Source organism: Vulpes vulpes, chromosome 14, assembly GCF_048418805.1.
Source record: "Vulpes vulpes isolate BD-2025 chromosome 14, VulVul3, whole genome shotgun sequence".
Taxonomy (NCBI): domain Eukaryota; kingdom Metazoa; phylum Chordata; class Mammalia; order Carnivora; family Canidae; genus Vulpes; species Vulpes vulpes.
This window is the reverse complement of record NC_132793.1, coordinates 119208903-119227371: the sequence shown is the minus strand read 5'-3', so window position 1 is coordinate 119227371 and position 18469 is coordinate 119208903.

The window sequence follows — 18469 nt, the reverse complement described above, 5'->3', positions numbered from 1 at the left end:
AAATAGACCATGATATGGCACCTACATCCTATGTTTGATCTGATGGAAGTGACTTTTCTCTGCATTTCTGTGTAAATGGAAACTTCTAGGCCACGTTGAATTACTGACTCAGCCGTGTAAAGCAAGCTCAAGGTTACATCCAAAGGAGAGTGAGTGCAAATTATTTTAACACTATAGAATAGGACATTAGACTCCCTAAGTATGTCTAACAAGTGAAAAATGAAGAGCGCCGTAATACACATTCTTTCATATAGATGTACTGGCTTTGTAGGAGAGGCCATCGTATGCTTATATACCTACTGTAAAGTTCAAGTTACGAAAATTAACCACAGTTAAGAAGAAAATATTAAAAACCATAGAAACCAAATCACTGTTAATATCTCACCACATGTCCCTTTTTATCCCTCTGGGTAGGTTTCCCTTACAATATTCATAATCATAATCAATGTATAATCTTATATGTTGCTTTTTCATCTGATCTCATCTTGTAGACATTTCCCCCCTGGTAGCAGTCTTCATAAACTTCACTTTTCATGGTTTATATAACACAAAACTCTCTTGACTCCTGTTATGGAACATTTGAGTGGCTTTCTTTTTTTCTGTAATTAATAACGTGGTGATTATCACTGTGTGCAAGTTTTAGTCTTCATAGAAGACTATTTCCTGGAGACGGATTCTCAGAAGTGGCATTACTGTCTCAGAGGGAACAAGCATTTTTAAAGCCATTGGTACCTATCACCGATTCAGAAATCCACACTTGGAATAAAAGTTAAAGACAGTGTGTGAGAAAGCCCTGCTTTCTGGACTCTCTCCCTCAGCAGCCTTTGGGTTTGGTCATTATGTCTGTGGACGATTTATTGCCTTATTTCTAAATAGGATCGATACACCCAGGAGCCCCAGTGTAATGAGATTCAGAGGGGTCTCCATTCATGAACACATCCGTCAATTAGACCAGAATGTTAAGAACAGTGAAAGTGAAAATGGCCCCAGTGAATCTTAATATTGAAACACAGATTAGGGCATTTGGGGGGGGGGAAAGCATGTTATCTTTATCCATATTTTCTGTATTCCAGGCGATTAGGAAGCTCATGGAAACTGAATAGAGGCTCATCTGTTTCCTGGTATGTGCTCTTTCTGCATTACCCACGAGCACACTGACCCCCACTATCCTTACTCAAACTTATTTTCAAGAATAACCGTTGCATGTCTGCCATGCTCCAGGAATTGTGCCAGGCACTGGGGATGTGGTCATCCTCAAGGAGCTGCAGTCTGGCGTCTCCATTATTTGCCAAAGCTCAGATACTAGCTCTGCCGTTTGCCAAGGCCTCTGAGCACTGCCCTCTTCACACTAGTGAAGTGGATGTTATCACCTTCATGTTACCAATGAGGAAAGAGAGAGAGAGATTAAGTAATGTGTCCCAGGGTCTCAAAGGTAGGAAGGCAGTTATAAAGCCATGTCCTTTGTCATCATTCCTCTTTATAAAAACACAGAGGCAGGACTCTGAAAACAATTTGAAGAAGCTGCCTAAAACACTTTTTACACTGATTCTGGCCTGTTTTACTTGTGAAGTTGCATCTACTGCAGTTATAAACACATTCTGCTCATTCTACTTCTCTCCTATTGCTTTTACAAAATTGCAATCCCTCTCTCATTCATTCACGGTGTGTCCTGTCTTCCCAAATACACACACACACACACACACACACACACACACACACACACACACTGGTGTGCTGGAGATGGCTCCTTCTGGCTCATGAGAGCTGATAATGAGCATCTCCTATCAACTATTCAGTGACATCTCGCTAGCAGCTTGAAATCAGCCATGGTTGGGACATTTGTGCCACAGATATTGGCAAAAGCCAAACAGTCAGGTCTTTTTCTCCCCCTGAGTCCCAGTTATTAATATTTACCAGCTCAGCACTGTGGTTGTCTCTCTCTGTACTCGCCAGGGCCTGAGAGCAGCAAGTCACTCCTTGTCTTCTCACCATGTAGCAGACAGCCTGGATCAGGCTCCTCTGGGCAGGTGAAGCAGGCAGAGTTGGGCCTTTCTTCATATTTTTCTACCACTCTGAGGAAACATGACATATCCAGGGGTCACCTGAAACCAGGCTCCATGTGTCTGAAGAGAGGCCCATCTCTGTGAGTGGACCCTGTGCTGTGTTTACATGTGCATGAAACACACCTTTGGTGGCTTCATGCACTTCTAGTAAGTCTCATTTTAACTCCATTCATGGACAAATTTCTATGATACTGTGATTTATCTTATTCCTGTTCCTGGCACATACCTCCTTAAACTTTTGGAATTTCCTAAGTGTTATGAGTGATAAAGATGGCTTTGGTTATGTGAGGTTGATGACTTTCTGGAAGCCCCTGAATAACCTGAGGGTAGATGCTTATTGTCAGGGGAACCAACCCTGGGATTAGAGATTGGACTTTCAGTCCCTCCCCAGAGCTACAGGATAGGGCAGAGGGCTGGAGACAGATCAACTGCCAATGGCCAATGATTTCATCAATCATACCTATGCAATGAAGCCTCCATAAAACTCCAAGAGGATGGGGTACAGAGAGTTTCCAAGTTGACGAACCAGAATACATCCATCTACTGAAGGGCAGCCCATCCCAAAAGCTCCCATGCTCAGGATGCTTCTGGACCTCCATCACTGTTCCTCTTCATCTCTCTGATGATTATAAAACTCTTTATGACACACTGGTAAATGTGAGTAACCATTTCTCTGAGTTCCATGATCCCCTCTTGCAAGTTAATGGAACCTGAGGAAAGGATCCTAAGTACCTCCAATTTATAGCTGGCCATCAGAAGCACAGGTGACAACCTGGATGGACCTCGGATTGGCATCCAAAGAGGGGGCAGTCTTGTGGGACTGAGCCCTTACCCTGTGGGGTCTGATGCTATCTCCAGGTACAGAGTTGAGTTAAATTGTAAGACACCTGGCTAGTGTCCTCTGAGAGTCGGAGAATTGCTTGGTGCTGTTGGAAAATCACACACTGGAGTCTCCCACCAGTCAGAGCTGCCCAATGGAACCAGGTTCCTGGCACAGAGAGTGAGCTTCCCATGAGAGGATGCATCCAAGAAGAATTTGAGCAAAATCTATCCTAGATGCTTGAGGCAGGGGCATGGTTCTGGCTTTGAGAAGGGCCGGAGAAGCCCACATGTTCAGAAGGCATGGAAGGGGGGTGGGGAAGAAACCCATTAGCTCTGGTGAAATGTCTGTAATGGAAGTAGGGACATGGTACCACTTTCAAGTTCATGAGGGAGTCACACTCCACCCCAAAAATGTGGGCAGCTTGGGGACACGGACTTCATCCCTATTTCACCTAAACACCAAACCAGCTTCTTGCCCAGCGCTGGAGGAGGCTGGGTTCTTGAATGCTGGTGGGGGTGAGGCCGAGAGGGCATTGGTTGGAAGACTGGGAAGCTATTCCAAGCTCAGCCTTTATCAAGCTGGGTGATTACTGGGGGGCCACTTTCTCTCTGGGGATCAGTTTTCTCAACTAATTCTATGAGGACTTATTTTAGATGGCTTCTTTGGAATAACTAATATTCTAATTAAAACACCGTGATTCACACCAAACCTGTTTATAGCATCATGTGGATCACAAACACACATCATTTAAAACATAAAAATTAGTGGCCAGATGGAGCCAACTGAATAGATTCTCAAATGTTGACGGCTTTTGTTTGAAACACACACACACACAATCATGAATTTTGCATTTGATTCCCTTTACCTGCGAGAAAATGCCGAATATTCCCTGAGGAAATATGTTGGAACGGGGTTGCTTTCAATAAGAATCACATTAAATTGATCGAGGTTTAATCTGTCCTTTGTCAGCATCCCCCTTCAGAGGCTGTTTCTCTCTCCTCTGCTTGGAGCCATTTTCACTTGCATTTCACTGTGGGTCCTGGAGTCTGATGGGTCTCCTTTAAGAATCCCAGCTGCACCACTCACTGGTTGTGGGACCTTGGGGAAATTTCTTGCCAAGCCTCACTGTCCTCCTCTGTAAACCAGGAAAATGATAAACACACATCATGGAGAGTCATGAGGATTCAGCGTCGCAAAACCTGTCAAGGGCTCAGGGCAGTGGCTGATGCATAGCAGGTGTAGTCCAGGGTTGCTATCCCTGTAATTCTTGGATTATCAGATTTTGTTCCTGCTGATCCTCCCACTCAGAGCACTAGGTCTCCCAGGATAAGTGCTCCCAGGTAACCCTCCTCACCCCCATTTACACAGGTTCTCCTACTTAGGGTCCTGATCACCCCATGGAGACTGCTGGTCCTTCTGTCCTGTCCTGCAAGCTCTCAGCAGCACAAATCTTGCATTTGTGCAAATCCTGAGTGCTCAGCCCAGTCCAGTGTGCAGGGAGCCTCTTTACTAACTGAGCTGGACTTCACATTCAGGTGAGGGACACATGAAAAGGGAAACTATTTCTGGCTCAGGAACTGCTCCTGACAAGGTGTTAACAGAGAAAGAAAGTAATAATCCCTAAGCACCAAGAAGAGAATAAAGTGAAGAGAGAATGCACTGAATGTGCCCCTCAGTACCAGGAGCACTTGCCGTCAAGCACTGCTCATTCCACCCCAGACACCTAGCACTGCTTTATGACCATGGTAAGCATGCTCAGTACGCAAGGAGTTCAAGTGGCCACTGTGTAAGGTGGAAGGGCTTAAATTTCAAGTGATGAGATAAGAGAGGTGGGTGGGGCTAGACATTGCAGGGTCCTGGAAGTCTTGCTAAGGAACTTGTCTTTATTCTAAGGGCAGAGAGAGATGGAGAGTGGTAGCAAGGGAGTGATACACTCACTTGTGTCACTTGTATAGCTTTCCAGCAATTCTGACTGCTGTGTGGAGCATGGATTGGGGTGGGGCCCACCTGGAAGCAGGGAGCCTGGTTAGGAAGCTATCCTGGGTGTCCAGGTAATAGACAGTGGTGGTCTGGCTGGGACTACGGCAGTGCAGAGTAAGGAGGAAACGGAGCAGAGAATATGGGTTCTGTACTTTCTGGGCATTTATAGTCTATGAAGTAGGTCAGGTCGGTGGCACTGCTTTGAATTACACATCAGAGTGAGAGCAAGGGCACTGATGAAGTGTTTCCCAAGTCTGACCTTCTCATCTCCATTCTGCGTCCTCACCGAAGGCTGCCTGACCTTCGGGGTTAAGTGAATGGTGTCAAGGACAGTCACATCTGTGTGGGCCCCTCCTGTCAGAGCGCCTTTTCTCATAGAGGAGATCTTGTCTTCACAAAGGTCTGAAACTAAATAGGACATGGACTAGTGTCCCCATTTTTGCCCTCATTTTCTGATACCCAAGGGCTTCCCCCTCCCCATCATGTGGTTATCTCCCTGCCTGCAATCTCCACTGTTACCTCATGCATTTGCTTCCCCCATTGGACCAGGAAGGGAGGCTGGAGCTTAGACCTCTCCAGCTCCCTGGGGCTTGTAAACACCTGCCATGGTTATATAAAAACATTGAGTCACATGGTGAGAAGGGATCTTACTGGCCACTGGTGAAATTTTCCTCCAAATGCAGGAGTCCTGTTCAATATTCCCAATATCTTCCCATATGTCTGACATATAGGAGGTACATGATAATGAGTAAATGAGTGATGAATGAAAAAAACGAATGAGTGAATGAATGTCTGAATGAATTAATGAATGTATGAGTGAGTAAATGAGTGAGTGAATGAATGACTGAGTGAATGAATGAGTCAATGAATGAATAAGTGAGTGAATGAATGAGTTAATGAATGTGTCAATGAATGTATGGAGTTAATGAGTTAATGAATGAAAGAATGAATGAGTAAGTATGTGAGTAAGAGAGTGAGTGAGGGAGTGTGTGAGTGAATGTTAGCTCTCATTGTTAGGAGGTTTTTTACCCTTCCTAAAACTTGCCTCCTGCTAACCACAACTTTCTGAGAAGTCCACTTAGTCACTGGGCAAGGCTTCACAAGATCACACTCTCCTCCTCCCTATGGGGGCAGCTCACAAAGTGGAGCCATGTTTTCAAACATGCCAACCTGGTCCTGCCAGGTTTGTTCCCATCTTAAGCCTTTTGCATGCCTGGCCCTTCTGCCCCGGACACCTGACTCACATTTCTTTTCATGGCTGGATGTCCCTTGTCATTTAAGTCTTAGCTCATATATCACCTCCTCAGAAAAGCTGTTTCTAGCCACTTAGAGTAACCTCTGTCCCCACCCCCTTTTTATCTCTCTGTGCCAGATCCTGGGTCATTTCTTCAGATCTGTCTTCTAGTTCACAGAATCTTTCTTTATCTGTGTCTAGTCTGGTGTTTACCCTGCCTGTTGAGGTCTGATATCAGTTATTCTATTTTTTTTATTTATAGAATATATTTGTGCATATTGTAAACATTCTTATTTTAAAGTTCTTTTTAAAAAATAAAATTCTTTTTAGAGTTCCCATTACATGTGATTCCCCCACAGTGATTTATCCTCTTTATGGCATCTTCCAGCCATCTCTCAGGAGTTGATTATATTTGTATTGTTATAATGTTTTAAATGTAACTTTATCAGGAATTATCATCTATAAGTGACCCACATGAGTTATGGGGATGACCCTAGCATGTTTATTAATCCTAAAAGAGTTGTCACATTAATTTCTTGTTGAATGCAAGATTAATACAAGGATTTGGGCACCAGCCTCATGCATGATGTAGGCAAGAGATGATGATTTCTTATGTTTGGTTTCACTCACCTGATTCCAGTAAAGAAGACTACACTGAGAGACTCGAGTACACAGAAGCATCACCCAGTGCAGCAGTGCCCAGATGCTTGGTACTTCAAGCATGTGCTTAATGCATAAAAATCACCCAGCTTAATGCATGAGCATGGAACTCACTGGAAACAGATTTCTGAGATTGCCTACTGGATACTGATTCCTTAAGTCTGGGGTTGAGCCCAGGAATCTGAATTCCTATAAAATTCTGCAAGTGATTCTGGTATATATAGTGAAGTTTGAGTACCATTGATCCTATAAGCTTTGAGGATTGGAATTGCAATTATTTTTTTTCTCTTATTTCCTTCAAATGAAAAGATTTAAAGCAGCTTATAAGTTATATGCAAATCCATTTTGAAAGGCAGACAGAGGGGTGCCTGCCTGACTCAACGGTTGAGCGGCTGCCTTTGGCTCAAGGTGTGATCCTGGCAGCTTGGGATCGAGTCCCACATCGGGTTCCCTGCGTGGAGCCTGCTTCTCCCTCTGCCTGTGTCTCTGCCTCTTTCTGCACCTCTCATGAATAAATAAATAAAATATTTAAAAAAAAAAGAAAGGCAGACAAAAAACACCTACACAAACAGATCACCTAAGTGGGTGAGATCTGACTTTATTTGCTCCAGTGCTGGGGGCACACCAGGGGTGCTGTGGTTGTCATGCTCATCAACCATGGATGGTATCATGGATGTGGCTGTGAGCTGTGCATGACCCATCCTATTCATCTCTGGAGACCCTGGACATTGCTCCGAAGCCAACCTCAGATAATCAGTTATGGGGTAATTGTGGAACTGCAAAGCAGTCCTGCTCTCTGATAGGGCTTTGCTGTATCCAGGGTCCCTTTCTGCAAACCTTCAGGTTGCCCGAATGAATTTATTGACTGGCAGCCCCCTTTGTTTCCTAGATTACCTTCTGTCTGGGCAATGAAGCCTCCTCTTGGCAAACTGATATGCCTTGCTGAGCTGTGTTCTCTTGCATGCACCTCTAGGCTTCTGCCCAAGCTGTTTCCTCTGCCCAGAAAACGCTTGTGCATCTCTAAGACTCCATTCAATTATCACTATCTCAAGGCAGTCTTTCTCCTCCATCTCCTTCATTTCCTCCCTTACTTTCATCCCTTTTTAACTGAGCCCATAACATGTCCCAGCATTACATTGGAGCTCCCTAACTTCCCTCCATCCCAGCATCTGCTGCACTGCAGGCCTTCCCAGCCTCATCCACTGCCATGCTACCCCTCCCTTCTCTGCTATCCCACTCTGGCTTCTTGTGCTCTGCCCCCCCCCCCCCCCCCGCAGGGCCTTTGCACAGGCTATACCCTTCTCTGCCTGGTAAGTTCCTTCCCCCACACTCCTGCTATCCCCATCTTGATTGTTATTTCCTGGCCCCCTGCAGTTTTTCACTCTGCCTTTCTTCTTCATTTCTGCCCTTTTGTGATTCCTAGATTACCCTTTGTCTCCTTGGCCACACTGTAAACTCAAAAGGGCAGAGTGTAACCTCAGTGCCTAGCATCAAGCCTGACATCTAACAGGTACCAAATGTTGAACCGAGGGATGAAGACAGCCTCAAGAACCTCAGTCCCTCTCCTCTTTTGGATCAATTTTTAACCTTCTTTTTAAAAAATATTTTATTTATTTATTCATGAGAGACACACACAGAGAGAGAGAGAGAGAGGCAGAGACACAGGCAGAGGGAGAAGCAGGCTCCATGTAGGGAGCCTGATATGGGACTTGATCCCGGGTCTCCAGGTCTCCAGGATCACGCCCTGGGCTGAAGGCAGCGCTAAACTGCTGGGCCATCAGGGCTGCCCAATTTTTAACCTTCTTTTGGCCATTGGCCCCTTTGAGAGTCGAAGGCTAGAAACTCTCTGCACAAATACACATGAACGCTTCTTCCATATTATTTTGCAACTGAAAACCACCCCAAATAAAGAGGCCATTGTCTATTAATTACAAGCTAAGATTCTTTTCTTGAGAGAGCAGCTGGTGAATTGCATATTGATATCATGATTTAAACCCACCACATTTAGAGATGAAAATGGGCCTCCCAGCATCTTGAAGGCTTGTGCATTCAGACAGCTTCATGCAGGTGCCACACTGGCTGCTATGTCCCCTTTAAGAGCTCATCTCTGTGCTTTTGTTGTTGCAGGAAAGAAGATAGCACAGAGGCAAGCTGGAAAATATTTATATTCCCCCACCCCGACTGACCAACACAGCAGTGGTGGTGCCAGGATTTGCAGTCCGTTCGAGGGAGCTGAGATACAAGCCAAAGGACTGTCTTCCTACTCCAAGTCATTCAGGCGAATCTCTCCTTTTTGTACAATACCAACCAGGGGACCAAAGGATGGCTCTTGACTGTCAGAAGCCCGTATGTATTGGCACAGGGTGGTAAGGAACCAAGGGTCTGGAGTCCCAAGGTGTTGGCTGGCTTTGTCACTCCTAAGCTGTGTCATCTTGCACAGATTTCTTTGAACTTCAATTTCTTTATCTGTTTGAGGATCTTAACACTTACTCGACAGATTTTTTCTGATGACCAAATGATCTAATGGCCACGAAAGTTCTGAATACTGTAAGATGCTTCCCATATGTCAGGGGTCATTGTTGTCTGTAAATGTGATTCTATTTTCTCTTATTCATGACACTAATGGCTACTGCCTAAGATGGGAGATGTGGTACCATGACAGTATAATAGTCTTTTAAAAATCTTAGTAGTCATCTTGATATTATAGCGCTCCTGCAGAAGCTTGGGCTAAGGTAGAGGTTCTAACCTGTGTGAAAAATTATATGCACCTGAGCACTTCCCTAAAAAGAGGGGCCACGGATTTCAGCAGATTCTCAAATGAAACTGGAACCCCTAAGGTCAAGCACCCCTAGTCTGGGAGGAAAGGGCTCCAATAGGGAACCCAGAAGCCCAGCTGTGCCTCTAATCAGCTGATGACTTTGAGGTCTCTGTTCCTGATCTGTAAAGTGGGTGCAGCCACATGCCTCTCAGCTTGACAGTGGGTGAGTCTGTAGCCCCTCCCTACATGCATCCCCCATCAGAGAGGAGACTCTTCCTGCTATAGAAAATACTTGCTGGGCCCCTATCGTGTAGCAAACTCTGGCTGGCAGGAAGATCGTGCATCTAGTCTTCTTGCTTTCTGAGTAAGTAGGGAGTTCTTGTCTAGCCATATGTCACTTCAGGCAACTATATCCACGGATTGTCCCCCAAATAACCACAGCACCCCAAAATGTTCAAACGACTGCAGTCCCGCTCAGCTCATTTTGCCAGGCAGTTAATTAAAGAGCATTATGGCCTAGCCACTGTGTGCAGACTGAGGAGTTTGCTCCCTCTGCAAAAAATTCCCTGTAAATCGCAGGACTGTGGGGCTGACTTCCTTGGGCAGGCAGGCAGATAACAGGGACAAGGAAATCATTCCCCAGGAAGGCAGAGAGAAAAGCAGGCTGCAGCATGGTACAACCTCTGTGAGCCAGATTCTTTCTTGCCCTGCTGCTGGTGGAGGTTGACAGCAGGGAGACAGGCTGGTGGACAGGATCTGCCCCCAAAATCTTTGGCTTCAGCAGAACCTGGGCCAGCTCAGTGAGGAGTAAGCCACAAGTAGGCCCCACGACCCACGGGGCAGATCTCCGAGAGCTCTCAGTCTGCAGCAGGCAATCAGGTGGCCCTTGAGTCAGATCTGGCTCACAAACACATCTCATTTGGCTTAGATTTGTTTTAAAAAATGGTGGTAAAATACATACAATGGAAAATTTACCATCTTAACCATTTTTAAATGCCCAGTTTAGTACATTCACATGTTGGGCAACCATAACCACCATCCATTTCCAGAACTTTTCCACCTTCCCAAACTGAAACTCTGTCCTCATTAAACACTAGCCCCCTAATCTCCCCTGCCTCAGCCCTCAGCCCCCAGCCCCTGGCGACCACCACTGTATTTTCCATTTTGATGACTATGACTGCCCTGGAAACTTCATGTAAGTGGAGTCAGACAAGATTTGTCCCTTTGGGACTGGCTTATTTCACTCAGTATAATATCCTCAAGGTTCATCCATATTGTAGCAGGTATCAGAACTCCCTTCCTTTCTAAGGCCGAATAATATTCCAGAGATCTTATTTTGATTACCCATCCACCTGTTCACAGACACTTGGATTGCCTCCGCCTTTTGGCTAGGGTGAATAATACTGCTATAAACACAGGGCTACAAATACCTGTGTTGTATATGTTCATCTTGGAATTAGCAGATGACATTTACAAACAAGACTTCTTATCAAAATCTGAATTTCTGGGTTCTCTTGGAAGAGCAGTGGATCTGCAAACTCAAGGCTTCTATCTTCACGGCCACACTCAGAGTTGGATGAAGCCGACACACTCCATCCCCAGGCTGACAGGCACACCCAGCTTGGTGGGCTGCAGGCACCCGCTCCCTCCTACAGTGTCTTCTGCTGACCACTTAACCTACCTGGTCTGCCCAACACTTTCAGAGGATGGCTGGAAATACAGAGACCCAGAGAGGCACAGCAAGCTGGGCTGTGTTCTCACAGGTGGGATAGTGAGTAACTTGCTGTAAAGAAGCAAGGTGGGTGGTGACTGGATCATGCAGGCGGTGTTATTAACAGCATAGCCTGAGTCTGGCAACCTAAAGTTTGGGGGTTCATTTCCTTGTCTGCAAAATTAGAAAAGGGCCCATGCCTCCCCATAGGATTATTCTGAGAACTGAGACAGGGAAGGTAAAGCATCCAGCAGAGGGCTTGACACACAGCAGGTGCATGATATGTTACTTTGTAACAAGAGAGGGTATGTTGGAGGGCTCTAGATCCCTCTTGGCAGCAAAGCACAATCCAGCAAGAGACTTGATGTACTGATGTTGTGGAAAAGCCTGGCCGCAGAATCTATCAACCTGATCTCAGTGTCTACCCTCTGCCTTTTACTTCTGGTGCTGGAGCAAGCCAGCTGCCTTCCTGAGCTGCAGACTCTCCACTGTTGGACAGGGTTGAATCACTGTCTTTGACAGCACAAGGGGAAATGACGAGCATCAGGTGCCTGGCACCCACTAGATGCTCAATGAAGTTTAATTCCTCTCCTCCCCCTTCCCAAGCAGAAGTCTGCCTCTGAGGTTGAAATGATGGCATATTTTCAAAATGAATATTAGAAGAAGGAGGAGGAAGAGAGGGAGAGAAGAAGAGGTAGAAGGAGGAGGAGGAGGAGGAGGAGGAGGAGGAGGAGGAGGAGGAGATGGAGGAGGAGGGGGGGAAGGAGGAAGACAAAGAGGGGAAGGAAAAATGTGGTTTCTAGCCTCCCACTGGAGTGCTTCAGGGCTCACATGTTCTTAGGGCTAAGGTATGTTGCTCACTGGGATTCATTCATTCATCCAACCAGGAAGCATTTATTGAGCACCACTAAATGCCAAGCACCATTACAAGCCTACCTGGGGTTACAGAAAAGAACAAAACAGACCAAATCCCTGCTATTTGGGGTCAGTTCATATCCGTCAATTGGCCAGTTGATGGATAAATGCTCAGTAAGTGCGTCCTCCGAGCGGGCTTTATGTGGGACTCTGGCTTCACCTTCAAGGCTCATCTCTGCTGCTGGCTGTGGGCTACCTCCATATCTGGGCCCTGCCTGCTTCTCTGGCAGCCCCAGGTGGCACGCTTGTCCTGGGCCCCTGGTCACCTACCACTGGTCTTTCTGCCCACTTGTGGGGTTTCATTGCCTTTGTCCCTTCCAGATCCCAGAAGTTTCTGAGCCACGTTGGGACCAGTGAGGCATCCCTGGGGGAGCAGACCATCCCACTGCCCACAGGAGATCCGTAGAGGCCAGGTATGGACCCTAGTAGAGCCCTGCCTCATTACCTTTAGTCTTTGAGTGAAATGGAAACGTGACCAGAGAAAGAACTTTGTGAAGTCTCAAGTTCTGCATATATCTAAGGATTTGACTTTCATAAGCTAGAGGGATAAGAGACCACCTGGTGTAGGAGAGAGAAATGAGGGCTTAAACCAGAATCACTGGGCTGGAGTCCAGGTTCTGCAACTTCTTAGCTCCAAGACCATGGGAAAGGCACTTCTCCTCCTCAGTTTACTTACCTGTCAAATGAAATAATAAGATACCTGCCTCAGCATTTGCTGTGAGCATTGACAGGTAAACGAGATGGGAGAGCACTTTGCAGACTCAGTGTGGTGCAGACATTTGTTCATGTCATTAATTCAATGCATATCTATTAGGCACCTACTGTGTGCCATTATGAACAAGGTGGTCTGTCTTATGACAATTTGGAGAAGGTCTCCAGGCTAAAGAAGAAAAGAATTGCTTGTCAGATGGTTGTACTGTGCATTCATAGATTATGATTAGCAACAGCCAGGGAGTTGGCATGGCAACGTTTCCCCACAAACTGCTAGGCAGTGTTCTTAAAATAGGTTCGCCAGAGGTGTGGCAGCAGTGGAGACACGCAGAGGCGGTGTGGTCTGATGGCTCTGCAGACCACTATAGGCTGCACTGCTACCTGTGTGCTCAGAGTGGCCAGGCCACTCCCCTTCCCAAACAGACCAGTGGCACAGTAATTAAATCTGGAGGCATCCACTGTGGGAACTAGAGACTTGATTTGGTATTAAATACCACTGGCTTTCCCCATTTTACAGGTGAGGTGAAACTGGAGCCCAGAGGGGTGCAATGGCATACCCATGGTCACACAGTCACTTGATTGCTGATGTGACTGAATCTGGTTCTGACATCTTTATGGAGGATTCTCCAATCATGCTATGATGTATGCTCTTCTGATTTGGAATTCTAGATGTGAGCCTGATGCAATTCATTTCCTAATGGATTACAATCCATATGGCATCACTTAGCAACATGTATTAGGTCAAGGCATTCTTTCCTTTTGTGTAGAATCCATGCCTGTGTTTCTCCCCGGGGAAGCCTTGAATCCCAAGATGTCACGGAAGCTCATCTACTTCTTGGTCAGGCTGAGATGACTGTGGTTTAAGTCCCTCCCTCTACAGCCTTCCCTACCCTAGTTTCCCAATGTGAAAATCAAGCAGCGATGCTGATCAAAAGTTTATAAGCTGCTTTGCGAGGAGATTATTGTATGAGTTTGTGACCTCTCACTGCAGAGGAGGATGAAGAAGCCAAAGTCTTTAAAAGATTAGTTCCTTTTTTCCATTTGTGTTAGTCAGTAATTTATCTAGCAAACTTTATAAACTTGAGAAGATTTTTTTTCCCCTTTCAGGATGGTGAGTTGCTTTTAAGAGATTCACAACTTTTGTTTAATTCCAGGGTGAAATTCCAGGACTGGAATGTGAAACTTTTTGAGCACTGTCAACTTCTGAGAATAGGGTGCTAGACATTTGTGACATATTTTAGGTACTCCACCTTTCTTCATGCAGACAGTGCCTTGCAGTGGAAAGGGCTCCTGGGCTGGGAGCAGGGAGGTGGTGGGGGAGGCTGTAGCATGAGTTCTTTGTAGGCCATAAAGATTGTACTAGGTAATGGTAATTCTTTACCATGGTTGCATGTTAGACTCACCTGCAGAACTCTTTAAATGCTCAATGCACAAGCCTCTCTCCAGGTCATGAAATCAGCTTGTCTTGGGTGGGACCCAGGCAGGGATCTTTAGCAAGGCCTCTGGTGATTCTAATGGGTGGCCTGAATGGAGATGGGGCGAAGTATCAGACCCTCCCTTTCAGTTCTCCCATGTTCCTGGGTTAATTAAATTCCGACATGCCCCTGGGGATGTCTTTTATGTTAGATATATATTTATTTTTGCTCCTCGCTAGGAAAGAAATGTGTACTCCAGAGTTGATAGGAGGAAACTTCTCATCTTTGGAATATTTCTGACCATGAGTTGGCTTTGTAAGTTCACCTTTAGAGGGCCTCTTAAGCAGCTAATGATCCTTTTGAAAATGAAATGTGTGGTGTTACAGCATTCAGCTCCACTGTAGCAGAACCTAATGCTGAGCTCTTGGTGGCTGATCACAGCACACTGACATGGAAGCTCAGAGAACACAGTCGGGTGATGCAATAGGCACTGAAAATGAACCTCGCGCACATAGTTGCTTACATCCCAAAATCTTCCAAAAATAGATATTTCAAATCCACCACTATATATAGATTTATCAGTTGCGTAAGCAAATAGAAGCTGATTTCTATTCAGCATTTGTGCCCATGGCCAACTGTGTTCCTACCTGGCTTTGAAATAAATTCTTTGGGAATTCTTGATGCCTTAAGGAGGTAGAAAAGGAAGACTCCTGGGAGGTGGTCATATATTTAGTCCTCTTCCCTGTTTGAGAAGAATTTCTAGAAAAAGATAGTGCGTGTCTTGGACCAAAACCTGTTTTTAAGAAGTTGGTAGGCTTAGAATGGAAGGATTGAGTTTTCTTTTTCTTTATCCCATTTGATCTTCCCCAAATCCTACTCTGGTTTCAGCCAGCATAGCTCCCATCCAAACCTGACTTTTGCACCATGGTACAAATGTATTACAGAGTCATAGAAAGACTAACAGGAGAATCAATAGGATCAAAATAGTTTTGCTCCAACACAATTTTTTTTGTCTTTGAAAAATATCATCAGGCTATGTCCAAAGGTAGATTGATAATACCTCTATATGATGGTACAACAAAGGAAGAGAAACATAAATTAATGGGATTGTTAAGGATGCCTGAAATTTTGATATCAACTTTGTATTAATGTTTTCTTGTGTAAGGTAAAGTAAATAATACAATGTTTGTGAATATGACATTGAACGTGATGGGGGGACAAATGTGTATTCAGTGATGTTAGAACCACTAACTTAGACTTTTCACTGGGGTGAAGACAAGTCTGCCTCTAAAAGAGATCACAGAATGAGTTATGGGCCAGACACACTGGATTTGGACTGTAACTCTGCCTACAACTGGTTGTACAAGCGTACTTACGTAAGTACAAGTGTACTTACCTTTGTAAATCTCAATGTCTTCCATGGAAATTACAGAGAAGCTGTGAGCCTTGATGAGATAGCAGGTCTTCTGTAAAGCACCTGCACATGTTAGTGCTCTGTAGGTATTGAGGACCTTTCTTTGCCTGTCTGGATATGCCCAGATGCATTGCAGTGTAATGGTTGGGCATGTGCCACCGATCTGAGTTGGGTGACTCCGTTGGATCCCAAAGTTCAGGTTTGCACAACCAACTTTTGATGATGAGGTAGGGAAGGAACCTGGGTGTCCCTGGCAAAGGTGATGAACAAGGCTTGTGAATTGATTTTGGCCGAACCCCTCCTGGTCTCCTCAGTCTTTCAGGTTGACTCCTGGGAGGGTAGGGTATCATGTGAAAGCCGTGAAGCCCAGACGGTAGTTTGGAAATTGCACACTTTCCCACTGGGTCTCAAATGTATAATACTTCTACACCTTGCTGTTGCTTGAACATTAAAGGAATTTTATATTATATATGGCCATTAATGAACAGAAGGGTCAGAATTTTGGCAGTCAGAGTTCTGTCCCTCCCCTCAGTTAGAAGCAGAGGTTCACATGGGAGCGATGTGGCAACAGGAGCAGAGCCCCCTTCCCTTTGGATGCTCTTCAGCAGGACTCTCCCTTGCACCCAGGAGCAGTGGCTCTCCCCCAGCTCCGGTCTTCAGTGAGTGAACAGAGTGTGCTCAGTCCCTGGAAATGCTCATCGGATTCCCGAACAGTTGCAAATCAGGCTCAAAACTCCCTTCTTGGGTTTTCAAGATTTGTAATGATTGTTCAATCTTGTGTAAACTAGGCTGGCATTTTCTCTTGTTACCAAGATGTATTTTTCTATGTTAGTTAAATGTATAATTTGTGTAATTTTGTACATTAAAATGTATGCTTTTTCACAATTAAAGTTTTTTTTCTCCCTTTTGAATGTCTAACTTACTGATGGTTTATTACAAAACGTTGCAGACCTTGACACAATATGAAAGGGCAATGAATCCAAGAATCTTGATTTTAGGTGAGCAGTAGTGAAGTCAAATCCACTTTGCACAAATAATGAAGTGACTTCCTTTATGGCCCTTTATATGCCTGTATTAGTTTACTGTTGTTGCTGTAACAAGGTACCACCAACCTAGTGGCTCAAAACAATATTAAAGCTCTGGAGATTAGAAGTTTGAATTGAGCTTCAGACTGAAAGGTCTTGTCAGGGCCGTATTCCTTCAGGAGGCTCCCAGGAGAATTCACTTCCTTGCCTTTTCCAGCTCCTAGAAGCTTCCTGCATTCTTATGCTCTCGTCCTCTATCATGAAAGCCAACATTGTAGCATCTTCAAATCTCTCTCTGACTCTGACACCTGCTTCTGTTGTCACATCTTCTCTAACTCTGATTCTCCTGCCTCCCTCTTTTCACTTATAAGGATGCTTGTGATTATATTAAGCCAAACTGGATGATCCAGGATACTTTCCCCCTTCACAAGATCCCAAACTTTACCACATCTGCAAATTCCCTTTTCCTTTTTGCCACGTAAGATAACATATACACACATCCCAGTGATTAGGAGATGGTCACTGAGACTGGGCTATTAGTCTGCCTACCAGAATCACCTATGAACTGCTTTGGCAACTGCTGGGGGAAAAGCAGACATTTCAGAATCAAATAGGCCTGAAGTCGAACCATTTTTCTGCTACTTTATGGCCACATAACTTTAGGCAGCTTGTTTAACTTCTTGGAACCTCGTTTCTTATACACAAACCGATTGCAATAACCCATTACTTGCCTTACAGATTCAGACCTAACAATAAACTACGATTCCCTTTACCTTATTTTTTGGAAGACATTCTTTTTATAACTGATGCTTTTAAAAAATATCTTTTTGTTTGTTTGTTTGCCCAAAAAAGGGCCCTGATGCAGAACGTGCATTGGAACCAAGTGGCCTCTCCTGTTCGCTCCCTGCTGCCATGTGACATGGCCCTCTCTGTTCTCTGCCATTACCCTGGAAGGCTTCATGGCCTGACAGCATGAGCTCCTGGCTTGTCCTTCACCAAATGTCATGGTTTAATTCACTTGTGAGCACTCCTTCCCTGGAGGACTGAAAGCAATCAGAGGACAGGATGGAGAAGGTCATAGCCATCCTCTGGCCCGAATGCAGTTTGCTCAGGTTTTCTGGGCTTTCTTCTGCTGGCCTCTGCCAAATCCTGCTCCCTTGGGCTCCCTGCAGGCTGGTGGGCGCATATCCTGACTTAAGCCCCCAGCTTTGTTTCTGGCTTCCCTTTCTTTTCTACCCTTGGGTTATGACCTTGAACGAGGGGATGCTGTAGGAAGTACTCAGACAAACCTGAGCTGAGCTCCAGCATGATCACCTCCTGGCAGATAACTGGAGCTGTAAGTTTAAAGTATGTACCCCTCAGCAGTGAAGACTGAATATGGAGATGGTGTTGTCTTCCACATGGGACTGCTGAGAGAAACCGTGGCATATAAAGTGACACGTAAAGCAGAGTGTAGTATGTAGAGATGGATAGCGTGTGCAAAGACCCTTATGTACACATGGCAGGAATTCCATAAAAATCAGAACCCCCTCCCTTGTCTTTAGGGAAACAGAGGAGTCCTGAGAAGTAACATAAAGCCTGTGACATACAGTAGGTGCACAGATGTATATTGGATGAAGTCTGAATGATTAGTTACCCCAGGTTGCAGGGAAGACAGGATTCTAAGTAAAAAATCTGGACTCTTCTGACAATCACAGACCTTTTCCTTTATCTCTCCTCTTCCAAAGGGACTTCTTCAGCCACACTTCTTGAGTGTAGAG